Genomic DNA, 13,056 nt, shown 5'->3' with positions numbered 1-13,056 from the left:
TTACTTTAGGTTGTTTAAGACCGATGCCATTTAGATATTAACATAATGGTGCAATATTGTACCAAGTCTGTGTCGTTATTTATGACGGCGTAGCTTTCAAGTTGCAGAATAATTCATTTTCAACAGTGACACAATGGCTCATTCATTCCACCACACGAAACTTTCCACAGTGCAGTAACCTAACCTTGTTGGATACCTTGTTGATCTTCCCATTTCAACCACTGCAAACCTGTTTGGTGCTGTCATCTATTTGCATTTTCTAAACGTATGCTGTGTTATGCAGTAGTAAGTAAGACAACCAGAGATCCCTAGACCTTAGGGGTGAGAGATGATGGGACCTCACCTCAATACATTTATTCCTAATGCCAGATCCGCTGGGAAAAGCTTCTTATGCTTCAATAAATTAGGTCATAGAAAGCGCTCTTGGTGTCCTCTAGCGTTTCATTTCACCACACGTTATTTTCTAGCATTCCTATAGTTTTATTCAGGTGGTAAATATTGAATTTGGTCAAAATAAAATGGAAAAAGAAAGAAGAAGTATGCCTATATGACGTGATGAATTTTGTATTGTAGCTGTATTTTGAACAAATATTCAGCATGCATCAATAAACAGCATGCATCAATAAACAGAAAAGCACTGTAAGTGTGTCATATGTTTTATGTAAATTTTTGGATCAAGCTTATGTCACATTCTTGCTGTTAAGAGCTCAAGTTTAATCTATTGAGTCTTGAACCTTAAATCTCTCTCTCTCTCTCTCTCTCTCTCTCTATATATATATATATATATATATATATATATATATTTAACACAAAACATACTGTAAACATATTAATTGCAATTAAAAAAAAAGTCCCATTACTGATCAATGAATTATGAGGCTGTCTGTCATCACCATGAACCTCGAGCAAGGCTTGATGAGGCAAAAACAAAAACAGACAGTAAGACTGCAGCAAGGTAGGCAAATTCTCTATTCAAAGCTGCTGCCCTGCAGTGTAACCTTATTCTAATGTGTTATTACTGTATAATACAGCCTATTTCCCACTGTGAATATGTGTGCCACTGTAAATGGCAGAAATGGGAGAGCAGAAACTCCTAATTGATTCAGTGTGCATAGACTGTATTCAGGTGGAATACAGTCCATGGCCAGGCCTTTCATCATTCATGGCATTGACTAACCTTGCTTTGAAAGGTAGGCTATATAACAGGAGCACCCCTCCTTATTAATACCATTCTATATTTCTCTTAAATGATCTACGATTTGTATCATCAGATACTAATACCTTGTTTTTGAAGGTCCACGTTACACACTGGACCTTTAAAACATTTAAGAAGAGTCAGAAAAGACACGGAGGACATGTTCTCAGTGTCCTCAGTAGTATTTACAGGCCTGCCAAGAGAGCATTTCATCATGTTTTCTCTTGAAGGGCAGCCCAGTATGCACTTTAGCACATTTTCTTGCACATTTAGCCACTGAATAGGTCACGTTATCATGTTTTATCTACTGTAGGTGCATCCAAGAGGAAACAGGGTATGCATTTTCAAAATGCAGGCACTACATGAGTTCACCAGTGCTCTTAACATGCAGCTCTTATGTATATATAATATCAATACAAACATACATCATCAATAATCAAAAATATTTTTTTTACACACACACACACCTCTGATGGAAATATAAACAAGGAGATCAGAATGAAAAGGTTACCAAATTGATCAGCCTCCCAGATGACTGATTGATTAACGTTAATAACACCTTGAGCTTTACTCAAAACTGGCAAGCGATGGGTGGATTTAACTTTAAATTATTATTATTACTATTTATAAATGTATTATTACCTTGCAGTGATTTGTGAAGAGCAATATTAAAAGGTCCCTTCCAGACATGTATTACGTTGTTGACCCTCTTACTTTACATCTAGCACCACCAGCAGGTAGAAATTTTCATCCACTCAAATGATTGGCACAAAATTTGGTTCATGATCCTTAATGAGCCTTGGTGTCATCACTTGGTGATCCTGTGACTTTTCCTTTAGCTCCACCATAAGATTAAAATGTGTGGTTTTATGGGAAATGTCACGACAACTAGTGAATGGGTTTGATGAAACACAGTTTTGGTCATTTCCTGGTTTTTCGTTTAGCAAAAACAATGAGATCAAACTTTTAATTAGCAAAATAATTTGGTTTGATCACTTGCAAAATTGACTTTCCTGCCAGCCTCAACTATATTAGAAAACGTTAACATGCTGTCACAATAAATTAAGATGGTGTCCATTCACCCTTCAACATCAGCATGTTAGCATTATAGTGTGAGCATGTTAACATGTTGACATTAGCTGAAGGCACTACTATACCAGCCTCACAGAGCTGCTAGCACGGCTGTACAATGTTTGAATCAAAAATTTCAGTCCTCCTTTCTACTGGGTGAGAGCAACCTCTCAGAGACAGAAACTAGAGCATTGTGACATGTTCACACAGAAAACAAAGCTAATGTTCTGACAAAGTCAATGCAAAGAGTTCAATCTAACTGATGAGAAACATTAGTGCGAGGGTCATTTCATTAACAAAATAAGAGTAACATTAGTCTTATAAAAGCCCTCAACCTTTTGGGTGTAACTAACAAATGCAATATTCAGACACCTCATTATAAAGGTTCTGTCTTCTCATTTATTGTCTGGTAAAATTATTTCATGTTACTATCTTGTACACATTTTGTAAGAATCACATTAAATCCAGCACCCAGAATTCTTTGTTTTGTGTTTTTTATTTTATTTTACTTTTGTCATGTCAAAATCACACACTATAATCCCACCTGCCTGATAGCTGAGTTAAGTATACAGTACATTAATAACGTGCATGCAGTTGTAGATCCATACATGGCGGCTACATGTGTTAGAAGGGCTGTATGTGGGCTGAGGACGGTCACAGTGCAATCAATTCATTTCCTGGCTGTCTTTGTACTTCTAGGGTGGGCAGAAGGTACTGATATGAGCACTCAGTTGCAGATAATCCAGTTGTTCAGGTCCTGAATGCTACAGCTCATTGACCATTTTCTCCACTTTGAGTCACTGAAATGGAAGGAAACACAATTATCTCAGTAAACAACTCTGCGATGAAACACATATTTCCAGTTGACTGTCTTTTTTCAAGACCATCAAAAGTGCTTGCAAAACGCCATCCATTGTAAAAAAAAAAAAAAAAAAAAAAAATACTTACATCTTGCTCAATCTTTCTTTCATCAGCAGAGAACTGGGTAATTACGAGGAAGCATTACACCATCTTTGCTCCCCTGGTCTCTTTTACAGTTTTATGTAGTTGTATTGGCTAATAAAATCCCTCAGAGATGATTTGCAGAACAACCCATTTGTCAGGGGAGGTGTTTGGTAATGGACCAGCTGTTAATAGTGGGGATTGGCATGAAAACAGCCCACAAAGAGATTCTGTCTCACTCTTTGTGTTCCTGCTGCACCATTAAAATAAAAATCTGACACTGGTAACTGAATAATAGAGCTGCAGGGGATAGTGTAGAGGGCATGTGTGTTGTAATTAAACAGGGGAACTTGGATCAATTTTACACCCATTGATAAAATGAATCCAGGCAGAAGATGCTGTTACTCACTGTAACAGAGCCATTAACACAGAAAGAGTGTCTACGTTTTGAGTGGATAAAGAAAAGCACTGAAATATCTCAACAACTACTGAATGATTTGCCATGGAATTTTGTGCAGACGTTCATGGTCCCAAGAGGATGAATCCTGCTAACTTTAGCGATTCTTTCAATTTTCCTCAAGCACCATGTGGTTCACAATTGGTTTTAAAGTGTCACTACACCCCTCAATTCTGCTAGCTCCCTTCAAATCAGCAATTAGCAAAAAAAAGCTAACTAAAGCTACTCTAATGGTCGTGACAGACTGGCCACAGCAGTCAACTATCTGAAGCATTGTCATGAAATTTTGCTCAGACATTAATTTTCCCTTAAGAAGACATGCAGCAACTTCAATTCTCTGACTTTTCATCTAGAAGCATCATCCGCTCAAAATTTATGAACAAATATCTGCCAAAAAATGGCATTCCCATCAGCACGTCAAACTAAAATGCCAAGCTAACACTGGAATTATAATATACGCACACACATAGGATAGGGCTCAAGCTCACACAGTTCCAGCCGTTTAAAATGTTCAGGGTAAGATGTTGAACAACTTTTCAGTTTTGGCCATTATAAATTAGTAACACCGGTGCTCTTCCTACTTCCTACTCCTACTAAGTTAGGTCTGCTGTGAAAAAGGCCTGTTATAAACCCTCTCATCACTGCTATTAAACATGTAGTCACTGCTCATGAGGCATGCTGGGAGAAGTATGCAGTCCATGTTTAATGACTAGCAATATATCATCCTCTGAAGTTCAGAGGCTGTGCAGACTCCCTAGTTTTTGAGTGATGAAATATTAAATATTTTCATCTTTCTGACCACAGACATTTTCGTGCTAAGAGTCTTCATGGGCATTTTCCTTCATGCCCAGGTCATTCAATCATATTACCATTAAATCATGTGTCCTATACAGAGTGAGCAGAGTGCATTTGGACATTTGCTACCTGTCCCAGAGGTTCAAACTGTGAGATATAAAGCTGACTTCAAATAATTGAGTTCAGATATCAAAACAAGGTAGTTAATGATCTGCTTAGTATATAATTAATCTCAACTAGACAACATCAGCAACTTTCATGTTTAGGCATTGCATACATGCAGGCAGCCACATCAAAAGTACCAAGCACCAAAGCACAGATTGCCTGCAGGACAACAGATATAACCAGTTAAGTGACTTGAATAGACAAACAGGAGCCACTGCCAAGATCCTATTCTGTTCAGTATTACAAATATCCATTACATAGCAGATACATCTCAGAAAATAATAAATACGTAAGTCAGAGTAAGCTATACTGCTCATTTTGTACTATATGAGATGAATGAATGAATGATGAATGAATGAATGAATGAATCAGAAAAATTATGGGTTAAAAATAACCCAACTTGGGTGGTTTTATAACCCAACCGCTGGATCAATATTGCACCTGACCAGCAGTAGTTAATTTGACCCAGCAAGATGGGCTGGTCCTTTTTAACCCAACAGATGAGTTAAATATTCTACCCAAATGCTGGGTCAAATTAATTACAATTCTGGTTGTTTCAACTACATATATATATATATATATATATATATATACAAAAAAATAAATATATAAGTTAGATTTAAACATTTCTATGTAAACACAATCTGAAAAAGTGCATTCCTCAATAACAATAAATAAAATGTGCATAATGCACTGACACAAGTTAGACTTGTCTATGTAAACAAACTGAAAAAGTGCATTCCATAGTAAAAAAAAAACTAAGTTTGAATGATTTTGGCTTATGATTCCATTCAAATGAATACCTTTTCACTAAAGTAAATGAGGTTCAGTTGTTTTTTATATATATATATATATATATATATATATATATAGGAGAGAGAGAGAGAGAGAGAGAGAGAGAGAGAGAGGAGAGAGAGAAAATTACGCTAGCATTGTCAACCATAGCCACCATAGCCATGTGCGCACCAGAGCCAATCACTGCAGAGCCCACCCCCAAGACACACCTTAAGAAACACGCTGATCTAACGTTATACCTGCAGCGGGTTTTGCTGGCTGTTCGGTCCCGTTCTGTGCATCTAAACTGACTGTTGTGGATTACTGAGACTGAACGAGTCCGGACCGAGTCTGTTCCGGTCTGAGGAGATCCGGATACGCGAGGACAACAAACTGGAATCGGAATCTGTGGATGTTCGTCTGTAGCTAGCTGCTACACCTTCAGATACAACCTCATTTGGCCATCCATGAAAAAGCTACTTAACCTCCCACTTTTCTATAGCAATACATACTTCCTACGGGCACTGCACTAGTTTGTTACAAATAACAAGCGACCTGTCTTCTTCAGAAACTTTGTAAAAGTCCCACACAATTGACACCGTGTTGTCTGTTTTCAAACGTAAGCACGCTGTGCTGCATTCACGATGTAAAGGAAATTCCCTGTTCCCACATTTGGTAGTTGTTCTTTCGGCCTTGTTAAGTTCATGTTTCTATTGTTTATGTGTAACGTGGAAAAATACTGTGGATATCAATTCAAGTCAGATACTACCAAAATTATAACAGAGTTAACAAGTTTTTTCCCGACATGAGGACTTTTTGTACCCAATTAGCATAAAGAGGCAGACAGATTTATTTAACTCTATTCCTATGATGATATCACTCACTATTCTCAGAGCTCATGTTGTTTTTTACTGTGTAAAATGTTCGAGAAGGCTGTGAATTGTGCAAATACAGGTGTTAATAACTAAAGCAAATTTACACTTTTTTTTTGTTACCTACAGTTATGATAGTGGCCAAAATGATGTGAAATTGCACCTTTTTGGTCAAAAACCTTCAAAAATGTTGGACAGAGGAACGCTTTTTTGGCGTTTTTGAGCACTTTTAATTTTTTATTTGCACGGGTCTCCATGGCGACGGCGAGTCGCATTGTTTATACTCGCGACCACATGATTCACCCTGAGGTACCATCCTGACTGGAGAGAGACCCTCCATACCGGAGGAGCTGAGGAGAGGGCGAGGCTGCAGAGCGGGGGTTTAACGGAGGATGAAGAAGAGGAGGTTTAAACCCTACAAACGTGGCTACACGAGCAGATACCGGACTCCAACGTCACCATTCCCGGCTTTCAGACGGTTGTTTTTAAAGTGCTTAACAAATAAAGTTGGATTGGATTGGATAAACCTACCATACCTATGGTCATTAGGCGAGGGAACTCTTCGAGGATCTGATCGATGGTCCAATTGTTGTCCCTAATCCACTTGGCCCTGTAGCCTGCCGTGTTCTGCATGTAGGTCTCTATCTGGCTGAGGGGCTGAGAATTGTTTCTCAACCATTCTTTAAGCTGTGACGCACGTTCGTCTGATATGGTACATTCTGTAAAAAAGAACACGAAAGTTGTCAGTCACTGAAATATGGATGTTTTGCTTCATCAAATAATTTTTAAGTTTAATAATTACCTGGTATGAGAGCCCTTGCAAGAGCGCCATCATCTGGCGTTTGCGGTGGTGTCTGTGCCGTGCTCCACGACCTGCTGGTTGATCTCAACCTCTTCCTGATGTTCAGCAGCCTTTCTTCCAGGAATCCAATGGCTGGCCGGTGGCTCCGTCCTGTGGTGTACCATATTTCCTGCCAAGAAATCTAAATCTTCAATGAATAGAGATGAGGCACGTTTGACTTTGACAGCGTGGGCTACGGTTAGAACAGGGTTTGTCTGTACGTCTGTCTGTCCTCAGAGAAGTAGACCAATTATTGTTTCTGCTGCTTAGTGCATAACAGTGGGCATCAAATGGCACAGAAGCGTTTCTAGGAGGAGTGAGCTGTATTGTGTCTGCTAAAACTGACTGTTTTAGCTTTTAAGCTCAATTTATGCTTCTCCACGCTCCGTTGCCAAAAACAGCAGACCTACAGGCTCACGGTGCGTCATGGTCGTGACTTCCAGCCAAATTTTGCCAAATTTAAGGCCTCAAATTGCCGATTTTTTATTTAAAACTTTTTAAAGGACCCGCAGGACAATAAATTCACATGTACAAACCCTAGTGTGTATTCTTTGGTGAGGATTCGCCAGAAACAGGAGATCTACATTGGAAATCTAGCATAAACAGAAGGGGGCCTGGTATAGACCCCTCGGCTGACTCCAGTTAACTACCGTAATTTCCGGACTATAAGCCGCTACTTTTTTCCCACGCTTTGAACCTCGCGGCTTAAACAGTGACGCGGCTAATTTATGGATTTTTCCCGCTTTCACAAGCTTCATGCCGCAAAAAAACTGAGCAAAAAAACACATTATGTGACGGTGCTCAGTTTTTTGGTGGCATGAAGCTCTCATTAGACCAATGAAATCGCCGAACAGGTTAAGGTGAAACAATCTAACTTTTTAGTTTACTGTTTAGATTAAATCGTGCACGCTCAAACTTCCCATCATTCTGATTAAGGTAGTCATTTTGTCACCCTCATCATGGCAAAGACACAAAGAAATGCATATGATGCAGCTTTCAAGTTGAAGGTGATCGATCTGGCTGTTGGGAAAGGAAATAGAGCTGCTGCACGGGAGCTTGGCCTTAATGAATCGATGATAAGACGTTGGAAACAGCAGCGTGAGGAACTGCAAAAAGACAATAAAAGCTTTCAGAGGGAAGAAAAGCAGATGGCCCGAACTAGAAAATGAGCTTGAAGACCTGGTCAACACACAGAGAGCAGACGGCCGAGGTGTTTCAACTGTGCAGATCCGACTGAAAGCCAAAACAATCGCCCCGCAATGAGTTTGGGATTTTGAGGTGGACCATATGGTGTCTCAGATTTATGAGACGTAAAGGCCTGTCCACAGGGACGGGTCTGTGTCAGCAGCTCCCTCCTGACTACGGGAAAAGTTTCAAACTTCGCAAATTCACTGATGCAAAGATAGTGGCGCATCCCATCTGCTGCGTGTTGAAGAGGGCAGCATGAGCTCAGCGGGGAATTTGCCTCTGGATGAAAGTGACGAGAGGGACAATGAAAACAATCCAACATCGGATGAAGCAATTCTGAGGCTATTCAACTCTGACACCGAAGGAGATGACTTCAGTGGTTTCAGTGCGCAGGAGGAGGAAGATAGTGACCAATGACTTTCTTGGTAGGCTACCGTTTACCGCTATTTTCTTATTTTTGTTACAAGCCGTGTTTCGTTAAAGCCTGTATAAAGTTCATTTGTTTCAATGTACCGGTAGGCACCTGCGGCTTATAGACATGTGCGGCTTATTTATGTTAAAAATAATTATTTTTTAAAAATTCAGTGGGTGCAGCTTATATTCAGGTGCGCTTAATAGTCCGGAAATTACGGTAAGTAAAGTGTAAATTGAAAATCGAATTGGATTGCAACCTTAAAAATCAAATTGAATCAGTTTGAGGATCATGACCCCCCCAAATAAATATCTCAATGACATTTTTCAAAAAACACTCAGGCTGCCACTGCTTGATGAGTCTTTTAAACTGGCAAATGACTGAACCAAATCGGATATCTGTCGTAGGACTGTAAAACAGAAAAAACACAGGTAAAAAGTGAAAACTAGATTTAAATGGATAGTTTGGATTGTAGGACATAAAGATGTATGAAATACTTACAGTTAATATAGGCAATGTGATGGGATTAATTTATAACCTCGTGTTCAAAGTTTTGATTTGGTTATGATCCATATCAAGTAGTTCCAGTGAGTTGGCTGGAACAAATACATTTAAAAAACCTTACTCCACAAAAAACTAATTGCAGTTGTACTGTTGACTTATTTCTTCTATAAAACCGCTGTGTCCGTTCAACTAGGCACTATTTTCTGTATTTGCTGTGTAACCTTTTATCAATGTGCATGTACATGCTAAAGCTCGCGTAAGGACACGTTGTGCTGCGGTCACCTGCAGGCAGTGAACAGCGGAGGCACATTGATAAGTTGCATAGCAAATACAGAAAATTGTGCCTAGTGACAGCATTTTTTAAAAGAAATAAGTCAACAATACAAATGCAATGAGTTTTGTGGAGTAAACGTAAACTAACCAAATCAAAATTCAAAACACAGGACTTGGGTTATTAATTAATACCTTTGCATGGACTATATTGACGGTAAGCATTTCATACATCTTTCTTTATGTCCTATAATTCAAACTACCCCTTTAAAGTACTGCTGAAAAATGTGTCGTATCCCCAAAAAATAGCTGTAGCAGTTGGAAAAGTCGCCAAGGTGAAATGTTGGCTCTTCCTAGCAAATCTAGGTCAATGTCAGACCTCAAAGTAGTGTCCTGTTTTATCTTAAGTGAAATGAAAATAAACAACATGTTAATTTACTTTTCAAATGAGAATGTTGCCGTATTTAACAGGAACCCTATTCAATATAAAAAATAAATAAAGTACTTCTCTCCAAACTTCTCAATGAGGTACGACACCAAGATACGGACGAGGAGACGTCTCTGGCTAGTTGTGATGACATTATCCTCATCAAGGCCCTCAACAATTTGCTTGCCATCATGTAAGCCTGTAAGGATCTGCCGGACATCCTGAGAAAACTGCAAGAAGAGACAACATTGCAGATTTCTTACTTTTTATTAAGGGAAGGGTGATATGAATTCAAATCAATATCACCATTATTTCAAACTTTTGCCTTGATTACAATTAATGAACGATTAGCTCACAGCGCATCACAATGTGTTGTGAGCTTGTAGAGAGCTATTTTCACTCTTTTAAAGCACCACCATTGTACAGCAAAATATAACATAGGGCTTAAGGGGTTAACCACATAAACCCCAGCATCCATATTTTAGGGAAGCTTTTGCAAAAATTAGCTGATCTACAAGCTCAAAGAATTGAAATGCGATGCGTTGTGAACTTGTAGATCGGCTATTTTCTGCTAAGATATGGACTCCGGCCAAGCTTGTAGATTGGCTATATTTAGTGAAGATATGGAATCCTGCCAAATAAGCATGGGGCTTAAAAGACTTTTTTATAATTTAGTCAATTATAAGAAAATTGCTATTTCTTATCCAGGTGGATTCGCCAATTTAAGGAAAAAAAAAAAGCATCTTGAACAATCAACATACACAAGATACATTCAGTTTTGTTTCTAAATTTTGGCTTTGATTGTTTGCCCAACCTAGTGTTGATTAAACAAAGTGACACCCAAGTCTTAAAGTGGAACTTACAAACTGTGGAATGATGTGTATTGTCTGTATCAGCTGACTCACTGGTACCACAGCTGCTGCTTGTTCCTCCATGGGGTTTGGAGGAGTGGCAGTTGGTGTGACATCAGAGATTGTAGGTGGGATAGCAGGCCCAACAGCAGGTTCAACCTATGCAGAAAATCCAGGTTAATATAATAAACAGTGGCAGCCAACTAGAATAGCTTGCTAAGCATCAGTAATGTAAACTCCTGCATGGTGTGACAGATGTGTACTGGCTGGCATTCTCACTGCCTAAGGATTTATACTGTAGCGAACTCTGGGCGGTATATGAGGCTAACTAACAGCTCTGCCAAGCGGAGCTGCCCCTCTTGGTGTTGTGGTTAGGAAGCAGGCTTGGGGACCCGGGTTCGAGACCAGTGGGATGCACTCTCCGCCATTTGTTACAATACAAACCTAAAAACAGGGCACATGGTTTCAGACACAAAACAGCTCAGAAATTCTTCACTCAAGTGCCCTGTTTTTTGGTGTAAAAGGTGACACGTTTGCTTTCTTGGACCATGCAGGTGTCAAGTGACTTCTGAAACATAACTGTGGCAGTGACTACGACTGTATATGGAGCAGATAGACAAGTAATTAAACCAAAAAATACTTACAGTACAACTTATAACATCCCAGTAGTCATTTCAAGAACATCCCAGTAGTTCGGTCACGTCATCCCATCCCAGAAGTCCAGTAGTTCTTCCCATCCCATTAGTCAAATACTGATCATCCTCAAGCAATGGACATTTTACGCAGCATGTATGGCTGAAAACTAAACTAATTTGGGGGATAATGTCAAGCTAGGCCTTTTCAACATCTATAAACCTGTCAAAACACTATTTACAAGTGTCATACATACACACACACACACGCCTGGTGGCAGTCGGCGGATTATCTAAAAAAGTCTATAGCGCAGGGAAATGTATAAACTGTCATCATCCTCTCCGTGCGACTTGACTGCATGGATGGGATGGTGATCATGCAGCTCTCTCACATCTACAGCTGCTAAAACTTGAGTGGGAATCACACTGTATGCAAATAAACGCCTATCAAACCACTGTGTTTTCCACTTCTTTACAACAAGTTTTATTGTTGGTGTATGTGATGTTTGCTCCAGTAGTAAAACTGATTGTATGACACCAAACTGAGGCTCTCCATATGGATCATAGGACAGGAATACGGTCATGCCTGCTCTATATTCAGTTCCCTTAAATGTAACCCAGGCAGGCACATACAATTCACTTAAAAGGAGAATACCTTCTAGGCCACTTTGGATCTCTTTAAATCCCTCAATGTTGGCCAGAAATGTAGTGTACCCTGGACCAACTTCTGTATTGTGGCACAACACAGTTCCACACAGGAAAACTATTAAATACTCAGAAATAATAACAGTGTGTAGAAAACTGAAGAATTGAGCCTCTCATGTCTTCATTGATCTTAACTACTTACAAGTCCCCTAAATTTTTTAAAGAACTTCAACCTAGGGCCAGCTCTTGGGATCCACTGGTTGATCGTAGCCTCATCTAAAAGAAGAAAACTCTCCTCATCAATCCCCTCCTCTGAAAGACAAAAATAGAAAACACAAAGACATCTTTGTTTTTACAACAGAGGAGCACAAAACAAAAATGTATGGGTAATTAAATGGAAGCTATAGTAATAAACATGCATATGCATATAACATGTAATATATATTACAAAATAGAATGAAGCACTGAAAGCCTACAAAAGACATGTGCCCTATTCACCTATTGGAGTCACTTTGACACATTACATGGAAGCTATTGAAAAAAAGAGAAAATTATATTTCATAAGAATTTATACAAAAAAGGAATGCAGTCAACGCCACGACTGTCCAAATTATCACTATAGCCCCTTTAACACATGCACTGAATACTGAATACTACAATTTGCGGACATCGCCGTTAGGGCAGTATGTGTGAACGAAAATGTGCGTATCAAACGGCCGGGACCTGTATCTGACATTTACCTGCAGGCTCCCAAGTATCATGACCATGTAGAACACATTTGTGAACACAGCAGGTTACACAGCACAGGGACTCATGTCCGCTGCATACTTTCTGCGACATGCCCTGACCCTAACCCGCTCCACCCAGCTGACGCCACATGCCTGAATTAAACAATATATTTCCAGTGAGTGTGAACACTTCTATCACAGACAATGTGCGGATGTGTGCTACATGTGTGAAAGAGTATAAACGGGTGATGTCCGTGGCTGATTAAACTGAAATTGTCCGTTGTTCA

At 39.4% G+C, this 13,056-nt stretch overlaps 1 long non-coding RNA gene across 2 annotated transcripts; it reads right to left on the bottom strand.

The window, feature by feature from the left end:
- Positions 1-2,986: 2,986 nt before the first annotated feature.
- On the bottom strand, positions 2,987-12,343 carry LOC127366125 (uncharacterized). 2 transcript variants are annotated; one of them, XR_007885290.1, is made up of 6 exons: positions 11,409-12,343; positions 10,777-10,923; positions 9,992-10,143; positions 7,074-7,242; positions 6,803-6,990; positions 2,987-3,066 (listed from the first exon to the last, which is right to left on the bottom strand). It is a non-coding gene; the product is annotated as an uncharacterized LOC127366125 (long non-coding RNA). The 2 variants fall into 2 exon arrangements; XR_007885289.1 differs by having other exon boundaries at positions 10,777-12,343.
- Positions 12,344-13,056: the final 713 nt, after the last annotated feature.

The sequence above is a fragment of the Dicentrarchus labrax genome, unplaced genomic scaffold (genome assembly GCF_905237075.1).
Source record: "Dicentrarchus labrax unplaced genomic scaffold, dlabrax2021, whole genome shotgun sequence".
Classification (NCBI taxonomy): domain Eukaryota; kingdom Metazoa; phylum Chordata; class Actinopteri; family Moronidae; genus Dicentrarchus; species Dicentrarchus labrax.
Note: the sequence above shows the minus strand (reverse complement) of the source record. Positions and strands in the feature narration are given on the sequence as shown.